Source organism: Vipera berus (genome assembly GCF_964194415.1).
Source record: "Vipera berus genome assembly, chromosome: 2".
Lineage (NCBI taxonomy): Eukaryota > Metazoa > Chordata > Lepidosauria > Squamata > Viperidae > Vipera > Vipera berus.
Window position 1 is genome coordinate 99,788,272 of NC_138203.1, and position 15,130 is coordinate 99,803,401.

The 15,130-nt window shown below is 39.2% G+C and overlaps 1 protein-coding gene across 2 annotated transcripts in view; it reads right to left on the reverse strand.

Moving 5' to 3' along the window:
• The window catches only part of FRMPD1 (FERM and PDZ domain containing 1), a 74,427-nt gene that overhangs the window by 35,120 nt on the left and 24,177 nt on the right, over positions 1-15,130 (reverse strand). For both annotated transcript variants that reach the window (XM_081317788.1, XM_081317787.1), the window contains exon 2: positions 14,699-14,828. The gene's annotated coding sequence lies outside the window, so the exon portion shown is untranslated. The remainder of the gene's footprint in view (positions 1-14,698; positions 14,829-15,130) is intronic.

Genomic DNA, 15,130 nt, shown 5'->3' on the forward strand with positions numbered 1-15,130 from the left:
TCATTAATTTCCTCTTTAGCATATAATTTCGAATAGAAATCCACAAAAGCATCCTTAATAAGATTCTGTTGAAACACAACCCTTCCTTTATACTCAATCTTATCTATATTAGAAGCCCTTTGCTTTTTCCTCAATCTATAAGCTAACCATCTGCCTGGTTTATTAGCGTTGCAAAAAGTATTATGCCTAGCAAACCGCAGATTGGTCGCCACTTGATCAGCCATTAATTTATCAAATTGTCCTCTTAACAGTCTAATAGCCTCCTTGGTCTTCACATCCTCTGAGTTCAAAATCAAAGCCTTTTCTTTTTCCTTTATTTCATTCTCCAGTTCTTTCCTTCTAGTTTCCACTGCACGTCTATGTTTATTATTCATATATATCAACACCCCTCTCATATAGGCCTTGCTAGCATCCCAAACCATATCCATAGAGGTACCCTTATTCAGGTTAGTCTCAAAAAAATCCTTCATCCGCTGTTTGCATTCTTCCACATTTCTCTGATTTCTAAACAGATTCTCATTTACGCGCCACGAGCGCCTGTCTCTTTTCTCCTTATCAATCTCTAATCAAACTGGACTGTGATCAGAGATAGTTCTTGCACAAATCTTCACCTTTTTGGTCCTCAAAAAGAAATCATTAGTCAGCAAAATAAAATCAATCCTCGAAAAAGATTGATGTCTATCAGAATAAAAAGTATAATCCTTCTCCTGCAAATGTCTCTCACGCCAAATATCTCGCAATTCCAGGTCATCCTTCATTTCAAAAAAAGATTTAGGCAATCTAGCATGACCTGGAATGCGCTTGAAAACTCCAGCCTTGTCCAGCTGTACATCCAAAACACCATTCCAGTCCCCCATAAAAATAAAAGATTTATAATCCAACTGGGTAAGCTTTGTGTGTAGTAAACTAAAAAAGTCAGCTTGTTGTTGATTAGGTGCATATAATCCAACTAAAAGCGTCTTTTTACCTTCTAACAGCAGCTCAATCATTACATATCTTCCATGCTTGTCTGCTTCAATTAAGTCTGCTGTTAAGGCACTTTTAACATAAACAACCACTCCATTTTTCTTGTTCTCTGCAGAAGCAACAAATTGCGTACCCAACCTCGAGTTCGATAAATACTTTTGATCCAAAACTCTAATATGCGTTTCTTGCAAACATATAACATCTATCTTAAATTGTTTTAAATATTGAAAAACTTTCTTCCTCTTCTGTGGTGAATTTAGTCCATTAACATTCCAGGTTAAGAATTTAGTTGCCATGCATATCCTCCCAAAGCTCTTGGAGCACAGCTTTGATAGGACTATCTTCTTTAGGCCGTGCTCCTCCCACTGCTTGGCTATGAGTACGTTGTGAAGATTCTGAAGACTTTTGCTGGTCTTGTTCTTTTATTTTCTTTGCTCATTTTAAAGCAGCACGCGTTACCCTTTGCTCTCTAGGATCGTCCAAAGAAGTTATAGCTTGATCTCCTCCAGCACCATTATCCTCTGTTTCATCCTCTTGATGTTCTCCTTCTCCAGATCCCTTTGCAGCTTCCAGAAGTGTTAATGGGGCTTATTAGTGGTAGGCAAATGAAAAATAATGTGAGGCATATAGTTGATGTGTTAGAGTTTTTGGAAAGGAACAACCAGATCGCTGCGGTGCTAATTTTTTTAGATGCTGAAAAAGCTTTTGATCAATTGAATTGGAAATTTTTGTTGAAAGTTTTAGATAAAATGGATTTTGGGGAAAATTTTTTACAACCGATTAGGGCATTATATCAAAAACAAACTGCCCGAATTATAGTTAATAATAGCTTGACAGAAGCATGTAATATTGAGAAGGGCACAAGGCAAGGGTGTCCGTTATCGCCCTTGTTATTTGTGTTAACATTAGAGATATTATTGGTTAAAATTCGGAATTCGGGAAAAATTAAGGGGATACAAATTGGAGATCAGGACTACAGATTGAGAGCATTCGCAGACGATCTGGTTGTTACAGTGACCCAGCCAGAGAACTCTGTTGTGGACCTGATGGAGATAATAACACAATATGGGAAGGTTTCTGGATTTAAAGTTAATATACAGAAAACCAAAATGTTGGCCAGAAATATGACAGTTTCGCAAAAGGCTCTCTTAGAAGGATTAACTGGATTCGAGATTGTTAAAAGGGTTAAATATTTGGGGGTGATTTTGTCGCCCTCTAATACAAAGCTATATAAGAATAATTATGAAAAACTATGGGGGAAAATTCAAAAAGAATTGGAGAGTTGGGAAAAATTGCAATTGTCTTTGTTGGGACGGATTGCAGCAGTAAAAATGAATGTCCTGCCTAAATTTTTATTTTTATTTCAAATGATACCGATTCTTAAGAAAGATTCTAATTTGGAGGAATGGCAGCGAGGTATCAATAAATTTGTGTGGGCAGGGAAAAAGCCACGAGTTAAACTTAAGATTATGCAGGATACTCGTGAGAGAGGTGGCCTTAAACTGCCTAATTTTAAATTATATTATGAAGCTGCTGCATTAGTAGGAATAAGTGATTGGATTAACTTGACGCAAGGGAGGTTATTAAATCTTGAGGGCCATGATTTGTTGTTTGGCTGGCATGCATATTTGTTGTATGATAAGAAGGTAGACAACGTGTTTAGGGTGCATATTTTAAGACAGGCATTGCTGAGAGTTTGGAAGAAGTATAGACATAAGTTAAGTTGTAAGATACCATTGTGGGCAATTCCAAAACACGCAATAGAAAATATACATGCTGGCTTCAAACATGATGTGACTACGTACAAGGAGATCCTTAGCTTGGAAAGGAATGTTTGGTGTTTGAAATCATATAGCCTCTTGCGAGAAGAGAAGGTGGTTCAAAATTGGTTTCAATATACTCAGTTACGGGCCAGGTGGAAAGAAGACCAGAAAAATGGATTTACAATGACTGATGAAAATTTGATAAAGCAAATTAGAAATCAGGGACCAGCACATATCAAACGGATATATCTTGCATTGATAGAGATTGACTCAGAAACGGAGCTTGTTAAGGATTGTATGATAAAATGGGCCCAAAACATCCAGGAAGTTATCACAATGGACACTTGGGAAAAGATTTGGGTGAGGAACGTAAAATTTACTCAAGCTCAAAATCTAAGGGAGAACTTTTACAAAATGTTTTATAGATGGCATTTAGATCCTAAAAAGCTTGCAAGTATGTATCCGAATTATCAGCCTAAATGTTGGAGGTGCGGAGATGAAGATGCAACATATTTTCACATATGGTGGACATGTAAGAAGGTTAAGGCTTTTTGGATAAAAGTCTGGTGGAATATACAGAAGATTTTTAAACAGAGGATAAAGTTTTGTCCGCAACTTTTTTTGTTAGGAATAATTGCAGACGCTACAGTTGTGGACACCAAGTTGATGTTGAACTTAATTACGGCAGCAAGACTTTTGATAGGCCAATATTGGAAGAAAGAGGAACTGCCGACCATAGAAGAGTGGACTTTAAAGGTTTCCGACCTGGCAGAGATGGCGAAGATTTCGGCCTATTTGAAAGATCACTCGCAAGAACGCTATATTATGGAATGGAGAAAATGGATTGAGTTTATCCAGAACAAGTATAGGGTTAAGAAATTTTATGTAGCATTTGAATAAGTCTTCTTTCGGTTTTTTTTTCTTTTCTTTTCTTATTTTAGTCTCTTTTTATATATATTTAATATTATTAAGGCTTGTTTTATCCTATATAAGCTAGAGAGTGTTGGATTTTAGAGTTTATAGTTGTTAGTATATGATTGTTTATGATTGCTTTTTATATATTTATTTATTTATTTATTTATATATACCTTGTATTTAGCTTTGGGAAGTCGGGGGGGGGAGGGGGGGAGGGGGGGGAGGGAGGGGGGGGAGGGAGGGGGAAGGGGGGATTTTTAAAGGAAAATTGTATCTTAAAACTTTTCAATAAAAAAAAAAGAAATAGTCAACTCCTTCTTCCTATTAATACAAAGATTCCTTTTAATACAAAACTGTCAAGTGCCTTAGTGCATAATCTACCTTCTGTTTGTCCCTTCCTTACAGAAATCTTTAAAAGCGAGATCATGCATTTATAAAGAGCCTGTTTGATCTAGTGGTTGAGGTACTGGAATAGCAGTGGGGACACCTGTGTTTCAGTTCTTCTCTTAGCCAGTTGTATGACTTTGGGTCAGTTTGGGTCTTTCTCAGCCATATGAAGAAGGCAATTGTAAACCACTTCCAAAAATACAGCATTGCCAAGAAAACTGCAGGGACTTGTCTATTAGTCACTGGGAGTTGAGACTTAGTCTCGCATCTCCAATATATATCACTATACAATAAGTGCATAAGTTCAGAGATTACTGACAAGACAGACGGGAATATTCATTGCTTAATTGAGAATTTCAGGTTAAAGACAATACAGGTCTTTTTAACTCATTATCTTTTCTATGCCATTTTAAAATACATTTGTTTAATGTTGTTTATTACTATTTAATGTATCTACAGAAAGCCAGTTTGGTGTTGTGATTAAGGAATCAAGATAGAAACCGGGAGATTGTAAGTTCTAGTACTGCCATGGTCACAAAGCCATACACACATATGCACACACACAAGTCTTTAAAAAGCCATTTTGATATAGTGGTTAAGGCATCAGGGTAGACACTAGGAGACCATGACTTCTATTCCTGCCTTAGGCACAAAGCAGCTGGGTGACCTTGGGTTGGTCAATCTTGGAAGGAAGGAAAACAATGGCAAACCACTTCTGAAAAACTTAGCCAGAAAATTGCAGAGACTTTTTTTTTATTGAAAAGTTTTACAATACATTTTATCTTTAACAATCCCTCCCCCCCTCCCCCCACCCAACCCTTCCTAACCCTCCGTAACCCTCCCCCCCTTCCCCCCTCCCCCCTCCCCGACTTCCCAGAGCTAAATACAAGGTATAAAAGTAGAAACAATCATAAACAACCATATGCTAACAACAATAAACTATTAAGTCTATCGCACTCTAGCTCATATGAAATGACTACAAGCAATACTAATATCACATAAAAAAAACTTATACAAATGCTAAATGAAACTTTTTGGTCCCATATTTGTTCTGGATATAATCAATCCACTTTTTCCACTCCATAATATAACGTTGTTGCGAATGGTCTTTCAAATAAGCCAAAATCTTTGCCATTTCCGCCAGGTCAGAAACTTTTAGAGTCCATTCTTCTATAGTCGGCAGTTCCTCCTTCTTCCAATATTGACCTACTAAAAGTCTTGCTGCCGTAATTAAGTTCAGCATCAACTTGGTGTCCACAACAGTAGTATCTGTAATTATGCCCAATAAGAACAATTGCGGACAAAACTTTATCCTTTGCTTAAATATCTTCTGCATATTCCACCAAATTTTAATTGCAGAGACTTATCCAGGCACACTCTGAGAATTAGACCCAACTAAATGTGTGTGTGTGTGTGTGTGTGTGTGTGTGTGTGTGTGTGTGTGTGTATTTCTATACATATATATAGAAAGGGAGCTATTTAACATTAAATTGCTATCTTCTGGGTAGAGGATAAATTTGTACCTAATCAATAATTTCTATATTATACATATACAGTAGAAAATGCAAAAACCACAACTCTTCTACCCATTACAGTTCATATTTTATGGGAGGAAGGTAACCTTCTAAGTACAGTACTTTGAAATTCCATCAGTACCCCCAAATTGTAATGAATGCACTAGAAAGAATATCAATCCAGAAGATTTACTGCAACAAAGAGACCATCTTCAACAGAGATTAGGCATTTTGTGGAGCCAGCCTATATATTCCACTGAAATAATAAAAAGCACAACTGTTTTAGATCAATGTTGAATCAGACAGTTAAAAGCTGCTGCCTAGCGTCCTTTGATAATAACCCTTCTAAGTATAGTTTAATCCCGTCTAGGAGTCTCAACCCTTGAATTTTAGACTTCAAACCTCAGATCGGTGATGGCATCTCATCTGAAAGCAACCCAGACATGGCTGTTCCTTCTCCGTCTGGGAGAAGGTGGTTTTCTGAGTTCACCATATATGCCACAACACAGCTCTTCTAAGTTCCCAGCAAGTTCATTTGTAGCTCTAAGCAAAGAGTTTTAAAAGTACTAATTGGACATTTGTATAGACGTTTCATGAAAGTTTTGCAGAGAACAAAAACATAGCGGCAAATGATTGTGGGACAAAATGTCTGTTCTCTTTCTCTATAAATATTATATTCACCAAATCTTTTTTCAGGAAAAGGTGAATACATTCTTTCTAGGATGCTTTTGCAAAAGAGAACAAATGTAGGGTCAATGCCGATTCTCTGTTTCTATCTCCCGCTCTCTCTCTCTCCCCTCCCCCAATCCAGGACATAATGGTATGGAAACAACCCAATTGCTGCTTTGGAAACTCTAATTAGAAAAGTTGGCTGAGTGGAGAATAGTTTAAAATTGATAGTCATGACCTTGCCAAAAAAAGAGCTGTCATTAAGAAAGCAGAAAAGACAACATTGAAGTCTGATTCAGAGAGCTCACTTCACCAAAACACTATTTTCTAAAATCTTGTTGAAGTAAATGGGTGTTTAGCCATATTTTCTCTCAACAAGTCATCAGGAACCAAGGTGGATGCCTGCCCAAAAATGACTCCGCTGACGGAATAGTGGCAATGCCTCTAAGACAGTCTTTAATCACTAGGTGTTCTACAGTCATGTTCCCGTAATCCTCTTGCCCGTGCTGCCAATACCCGTTTTAGATCTTATTTCTAATAAATTATATTAGTCAATAAACATTCTGGTCTTGGTCCTATCACTATTTGGAACAAGAATGATAAGCATGATGGACAGGGTCCTTCAATAAAATGCATTGGTATCCATGGTTTCACTTGAGATTCTTTTTGAAGCATGCCATTGCAATGGAATTATTGAAAAAAATACCATTCCAAATAAGATTACTGAGGTAAATAAAATTCTACAATAGAGGTCATGCATTTTATAGAACAGATTAGCTTCTATCCATTAACGTACACTCAAACAAAGTATGAAGCGGGCACAGCAGCACATCTTCCTTCCCCTGCCCTTACCACTTTCTACAGAGGGACGATCGAGAGCCTCCTGTCCTACAGCATCACAGTCTGGTTTAGAACGAAGCATCACTGCTTCAGATAGGAAGGCAGTGCAGAGAGTGGTGAGGACGGCAGAAAAGATTCTTGGCAGTTCTCTCCCTTCCATCCAGGACATAGCACATAAGCGTTGCTTGTGCAGGGTCCGTAAGATTGTCTGGGACATTACACATCCTCTTCACGACATATTTTCCTTGTTACCTTCTGGGAGGAGGCTCCGTGGTATCCAAAGCAGATTCAGATTCAGTCACAGTTTTGTTCCATACAGCATTAATGTATTGAAGGTAGACAGTGATTAATATTTATATGGTACTTATATGTAAGGAGGTAGGTCTGTACATATGCTGTATATAGTATGTTTAAATGTGTGTTATGGGTGTGTACAGTTTGAGAGAAAGCAACAAAAATTTATTTTTAATGTGGGCCATTGAACCCACAGGAAAAAAATGACAATTAAGATTATCTATCTATCTAGTATCATTTGTAAGCCTTTTTTTTAAAAAAAATGACAATTCAGTTCAGTTATGCATTGTCACTCTAATGTTTTAATGACTCTGAGATTGTTTTAGTAATTAATTCTGCCCCCCCCTACTTTAGAATATTGCTTTATTTCATTGGTAAAATATATTTGTTTACAGTGAAAGTTCATCACACCAATAAGGGCCCATTTAGAAGGGAAAGAGAAACACAATGAAGATATAAATCATATGAACATAACCATTAGTATGACTATAATTACTGAAACTAAGGATACTGTTGCTGAGCACAGGACGCTCGTGAGATATCCCCAAGGCATTTTATACAGAATAGAAATTCAGGACATGGAGAAACCATATCAACATTCTTATTTCTAAGTTTCTCAGTGACAGAAAATCAGACCCCGAGGTAATGGCAGAACTGTGCAAATCAAAGTCGAAAAATCCAGCAGGCATAATTGATTTAGGGGACTTGCACTAACCCTTTCTGGTTGTTCCTATCCTGACATAGTTGTAACAGATGGGAAAGAAAACCAGATGGAACTTGTCATTTGTGACAATGAAATCAGAGTGCCTGTTGACTGCAGACTTGACATATTGCATGATTCAGAGATATGGAAATCACTCAATATTAGTGGTTAGGGAGAGGATACCTGATCTTCCTGTTTGAACACCATAACGGCAGGCTGCTTGCTTTTGCTGTGATGTTATAACTAATATATTTTTTGACTAATGGTTTCATGAGGCATTGAACCAAGTGTGTTCTAACTGGCGTTTTATTTTGTGATAAATTAACCCGCTCTGCCTTTCAACCAAAGCAAGTGCTCAAAGCCACTAATGACAATACCTTTATTTTTTCCCCTACACATATACAATATCCACTAAAACCCACTGAATTCAATAGCCGAACTAGCTTATCCATCAGTGAAAAACAGCAGCAGTGAAGGCAGCCTTTGAGAAAGTTAGAGATTAATAGTGCACAGCACAAAAGTTACCCAATGCTTAGAGAGAATATGTTCAAGAATATTTGGCTGTCTAACAGGCAAAACTTTCAAAACAAAGGCTCAAGCCAACGAACATTGAACACAGGCCTAATCCAGATAGAGCTTTGTCCCACAGGGTGATTAGTTTATCATCTGTGTTTTGTCTCTAATTCTATTGCTGACACTCTCCCACATGCTCTGTCCAAACATTACACAAGATAGCCATGAGAGATATTTGTTGTCGGAAGCATGGAGAAATTGCTGTTTTACACACAGATTTATATCTGCCTTTAGGCTTAATGACATCCTCTTAGGATGGCAGAAAGTTAATGAGATGCTTGGGAGCTGAGAATCCTGTCCATGTGATTTTTTGCTTGGCAATAGTACGCATAGTTTATCCTTGCCTTCTTCTGCATTGTTTTTCGACTTCTGCATCTTACTTGGACCTAAGGCATTTTTTTAACGCTCTCTCTCACTCCAGTACTACTTGTAAAGAAATTTAGAGTGGATCTTGGTAAGATATGAGTGGGCCATTAAGGAGGGATTTGGAAAAGAGATTTTCCAATCCTGAGACAGGGGGAAGTATGAGATGGAAATTCAAAACAAACCTGCCTTGATTTTGTTCACTTTAAGATGGGATTGAGGAAAACGTGAACAGGATTCAAGATTTTGATATTCTACCTGGCTATAATAAAGAGCATTCTCGGAATCTCTGCTGTGCCCATCACTTGACTTGGAAGGACCAAACCAGAGCTAACGCTGCTAGCTTCCAAACACTGACAAGCATAGCTGGGTGCTGATAGGCTGGGTAAAATCCCAAATAAGGAACCAGAACCGAAGCACCACCCATTATTTCAGAGTGAAATAATAGTGATTGTGCTTTCCACACTTCTCTAGTGTTGCTGAACAATTCTATTTTGGCTAGTGATTAAGAGGCTATTTATCAACTGTTTTCAAGGAGCACATAACACCACTCTTCCCAGACGGGTTGTCTTAAAGCTGTGATAAGGAGGTCACATTTCTATTAATGGTATATATCAGGCACCAGCATTTTCCTGGGAGAAGTCCCAGGAAAGGTTGGCACCAATGGCCCTTTTCAAATCTAGAGCAGGGCATGGGAATTCAGTCACTGCAGCTTCTACAACATGCAAAAAGCACACAATGCAGTCAAATAGGCAAGTACAGGATGTTAAGCTCTTGGGAGTATTTACACTGAGCCTGTCAATCACAGAAGCTGATCTGTACACTCCTACTTCCCTCTGTGTCTGTAGAAAGTGATGAGTAGCGATAGGAAGAGAAATTATTCTGCATTTTATTACTTCTAGTGCTAATTTCAGTTTGATTAACAGCAGTCTGTGGTAGATCTTTGAGGACACAATTGGAATGAAATCTTCATTGCTGGAGTGGGATATTATTACACTTATTTAATTGTAGAGTGGCCCAGCATTGTGTATCTCCTATCATTCATCCTACAATTATTTTTCCTCGAGTCTGCAATCCTCTGGGCTTTGCATACTCAGTTAAATCCCAATGGAAGGCAAGGTGAGACAATTTTTACTGCTGTATCACCACTGAGGAACTCTTAACAAATTTGTTCAAGAATCTTTTGTTCTCCAGGAGAAATGCAGAAAAAGGATCCACTCAATTTCTCTATTTGGGAATTGGGGGGAAAGTTTGAACAGGCAATTTGAGCAGGGAGAAGACTCAATAAAAACCACCTAAGGAAAATCATGAGGCTGCATCTTAGTTTCAGATTTTAGTGTTTTCAGATCAACATCCAGAAGCCTCATTAGTTTCAAACATGGCTGAAGATTTCATTTCCACGTTTATATTGCAGAGCCAACTGCAGGAGGAGGAGGAGGAGGAGGAGGAGGAGGAGGAGGAGGAGGAGGAGGAGGAGGAGGAGGAGGAGGAGAAGGAGGAGGAGGAGGAGAAGGAGGAGGAATTTCTTTGGGGCAGAATAGCAAGCTAGGAAGGGTCCCTGCCTACTTCTTGAAATATGAAATTAAACTCCTTCTAGCTGTATATATATATATATATATATATATATATATATATATATATATATATATATATATATATATATATATATATATATATATATATATATATATATGGATTTGTATACCGCCCTATTCCCGTAGGACTCAGGGCGGTTTACAGGGCAGTTAAAACCATGAATACAAAAAATTAAAAACAATTAAAACAATTAAATTAAATTCAAGCCCCAAGAGTAAATCTAAAATCCAGTTAAATTAACAACCCCACAGTCTGGACCAAACAGATCGAAGAGCCAGGTTTTCAGGTCCCGGCGAAATGAGCGAAGGTCGGGGGGGCAGTCCTAAGTTCTGTCTACTAGATAGGTGAAGCCAGCCTTTCCACGGGATCTGTTTGATTCTAAGAACTTTAGAATACATAACTCAAGCACACGATAAGTACTTTTTATGTTTTCTTTTTTCCCCTCCTCTTTGACAATGCATGCATCTCCATCCCTTTTATCTTTGTGCTTTGCTCCTATTTTTCCCCTCTTTTTTGTTATTAATTAAAAGGCAATAAAAAAGCAAGTAACTGCATACACTCACTCACTCACGGTATTGAATGCAAACAACACCCTTCAAAAAACCAGCTGGAGAATGTTTTGGAAAAAAGCGAGAGAGAAAAGGGGCAGTGAATGACTCCATAACAACTTCTGTCTTAGAGTAGAAGAGAATGCTTGTATGACTTTATCGCCATTAAGTATGACAGCTGACCATTTTCTAGGCTTCCTTCAGATTGTTGGATCGAACATTTCACATCTCAAAACAGCAGGCTTAATTAGCCAGTTGGTATCATAGGGAATACAATTCTATGTGGGACAAATATCGCATCAGTTAAAAACCAGGATCCATGAACACTGGCTGTCAGTCAAACACCACGATCCCAAATGCTTAATCTCTACCCACACCAACATCAAAAGACACCAGGTCAATTGGAGCAATGCCAGAATCATTAGCCACGCTGCCACCTGCCACACCCGAGAGTTTGTTGAAGCCTGGCACTCCACAAGCAATTCCATTAACAGACACATCGACCTACAACCAGCCTACCAATCCCTCAGAATCCAAATCAACCGCACAGCCAACCAGAGACAGCACCGACCCTCAACCAACCCACGCAAGCCCCCCAACCAACAGTTCACCTGTCAGTGACCCTGATTTGATGTAACCACCCCATCACAAGACCCATTACAAGCCTCTTGCTGATGACTCCCACCTGACCCATCACAAGACCCTCACACCCTAAACTCTGCTGAAGATGTTACCTAGCCTGGTAAGGAAACGTTCGAAACCAACCCATGAGCTCAGAGAACAAACCTTCACCCTCATCCTATACCCGAGCTGCAGAGTTTTGCCACTATTGAAAACTGAAAAGCTTTTTATTTTATTTATTTATTTTAATTCCATTTATATCCCGCCCTTCTCCGAAGACTCAGGGCGGCTTACAAGCTTAGCAGTAGCAGTAGCCTTCATACTATGTATATGCCTGCTTATTAGGGCTTTCACACACACACCCCCAAGTGGCATTATTACAAAGTCAGCTTATTGCCCCCAACAATCTGGGTCCTCATTTTACCTACCTCGGAAGGATGGAAGGCTGAGTCAACCTTGAGCCTGGTGGGATGCGAACCTGCACTAATTGCAGGCAGCTGGTGCTACGCAAGGAGGCATTAGCCCACTGCTCCACCAAGGCTCCTGAATCTACCTTGCAAAAGCACCAACAAAGTTTGCCATGGGCTGAGTTTTGCAATGGACTCTTGGAAATAAATGAATGATCACACTGAGTGAATCTGAGAACAAAATGCGGTTGCATAAATTCTCATTGTCTGTCAGGTGCCCTTTCGTTCCTGTTTAACTGGGAGGTCTGAAAACAAGCATCTATTACAAAAAGATTATAAGACTGTTATGTGTTTCCCCTGCTATGATTCTTTAACTAGTTAGCTATTAATTTCTCACACTGAATTACCAGCAAGTTGCATGGACAATCAAAGAATTCCAATTAAGTGATGGATGGGAATGTTATGGTTTCTTCCAGCACAATGTGTAAGGTTCTTAATGTGCAACGACAGAAAAAACAGAAGGTTTTTGTTTCAGGGATTTTTTTTAAGCAGAGAGAAGAAAGCAAAACTAATAAGTGACATTGAGCTGAACAGAAGGGCTCGGAGAGTTCAAAAATCTGCATCTGAATTATCCTTCCTCCCTTTCCTCCCTTCCCTTTCCCCTCTTTATTATTTTTTTTATAAATAACTCAAGGCAGAAAACATATATAATACTCCTTCTGGCTCCTATTTTTCCCTACAAGAACCCTACCAGGGCTGAGCCCAATGTTTCACAACATTGGGCTGAGGCAGAAAGACAGGCCCATGTTCACCCAGCTGGATTTCATATCTAAGGCAGGACTAAAACTCACAGTCTCTTGGCTTTTAGACCTACAACCACTTCATGAAACTGGCCCCTTCCCTTCCCCTCCCTCCCCTTCCCCTCTTTTTCATTCTAAAGACCCATCTTAACAGCTACACAACAGGCAAGAGTAGCACACTTTTTTTCCTATTGCGCATACTCATGTCATCTGAAGCTTGGGACCAAATTAACAAATAGATCAGTCAAAATAAAGGTCAATTCATCTTTGACTAATCTCATCCAATCAAGCATATGTGGGAGAAATGAGGGAAGAGATAACATTCCAATGTACAGGTCTGTGGAGATTCTCGGTCTTCCAGGTCATGGTTTTCCCAAAGGTGCTTTTTCAGGAGGCAACTGGACTTCCTTTAAAGATGTTTTCTTTGAAGATGTTTTGCTTCTCATCCAAGAAGCTTCTTCAGCTCTGACCGGATGGTGGGGAATGGAAGGATTTACACTCCTTGCAGATAGCTGGTCATTTGCATTCTTTTAGAGGGTCGCTGAAGCCATTTGGAGGTTTACCTGTGTCCTCAGGGCCACCTGAGCAGTGCAAACGTGTGTGGAGCCTTATTGACTGCAGGATGTCTTCTGCCCTGTGTCCCTTCACTGTTGAAGAACAAGCGCGGGCTGTTGGAAGTGAGTCTGCGTTGTCTGCATCTCAAACTGATGCGCAAATGGTTCCTGTAGTCTGCAATGTTTTCTGGAAATCCGCTCATACTCCCGCACTATTCGAAGGGTGTTCATCCCAAAATGCATGGCTAAATGTCTATTGGGATTCCAATGTAGAAAACACATTCATATTCTTGTAAAAAGAAAAAAAATGGCTTAGCTCCTTTGAGAAGTTTCTGAGGCCAGAGCTAGATTGCAGCAAATTGCTGAATCAAGTGCATTCTCCTGAGGTGAGAGCTCAGCATTTCAGAGAATATTGATCATTCCATCACAGCCTTTCCAAAGCTCTTGTGGTTAAAAGATAGGATAGCTTATGTTTGTTTGTCTCCCCCAGGATGAAGCTACTTAAAAGTCAGAAAAGCACAATGTTGCTGCAAGAATAGCTATTCATAAACTTTTTCCTCTAATAGAAAATTTGAATGTCCAAAGTCAACTAGAATGATGAGCTCCAGACTCCTTGACAGGATAGAAATCTGTGTACACCTGGAGGGAGCAGGTATAAAAAAGAAAGGGAGAAGGGCAACAGCCAACCATTGATCTTCCCAAGAAGAATTATACAAAAATAAATGCAGGGCAGTAATGAAAGAAGGGTTACCGGATCTGGGGTTCATGACTGTTACAAGGCACAAGTGCTATATTATAGCATTATATGCCATTTTGCTGCTTTTTAGCAGTTGTGCATAATTTTGCAGCCCAGACTGGTACCCCTCATCAGATTTAGGTGGTGGTGGAGAGGAAGGCTACTCTTTGTCACCCTGAAAGACAGTTTCCTAGACTTTGTGGACAGAAGCAAGTGAACAATGCTGCTCAAACTGTATGCTTAATCATATAGGTCTGCTCCCAGCATGCCTACATAATTGCTTTTTAGTGGGTCTGAAACTTGTGTAAATAAGCACATCCAATAAATCTTAGTAATCTCCAAAGACACAGCTGGAGCTGTGGAAAAATCAAGTTTGCAATTAAAACTAGAGGAGGGGGAAAAAGAGGAGGAAACAAATATATCGATTCCAACAATGTGCCAAAACTTACGTGTTTGTTCTTAATGTCAGCTTTAATCTAGCCAAACCACTCGTATGTTTTGCATTTGAGGAACTCCCAGTTCAGTTTATAGCTCTGCTGCTCAACAGAGGAGACATCATCAGCCCATTTGCCTTTCAACCTGTGGAGAAAGACGAGCACAAAGTGAGGGCAGAATTTTCCAGCAGCGCATAGTTTAAAGGTGATTCCTTCCATTTATGTTTTTGGATTTAGTTGTTTTTGTAAGGGAGGACAAGGACAGTATGGCAAATAATGCCGCTTGGGGGGTGTGTGAAAGCCCTAATAAGCAGGCATATACATAGAATGAAGGCTACTGCTAAGCTTGTAAGCCGCCCTGAGTCTTCGGAGAAGGGCGGGATATAAATGGAATTAAAATAAATAAATAAAATAATATATACCTTGCCACATAAGCTTCCTGTTTCC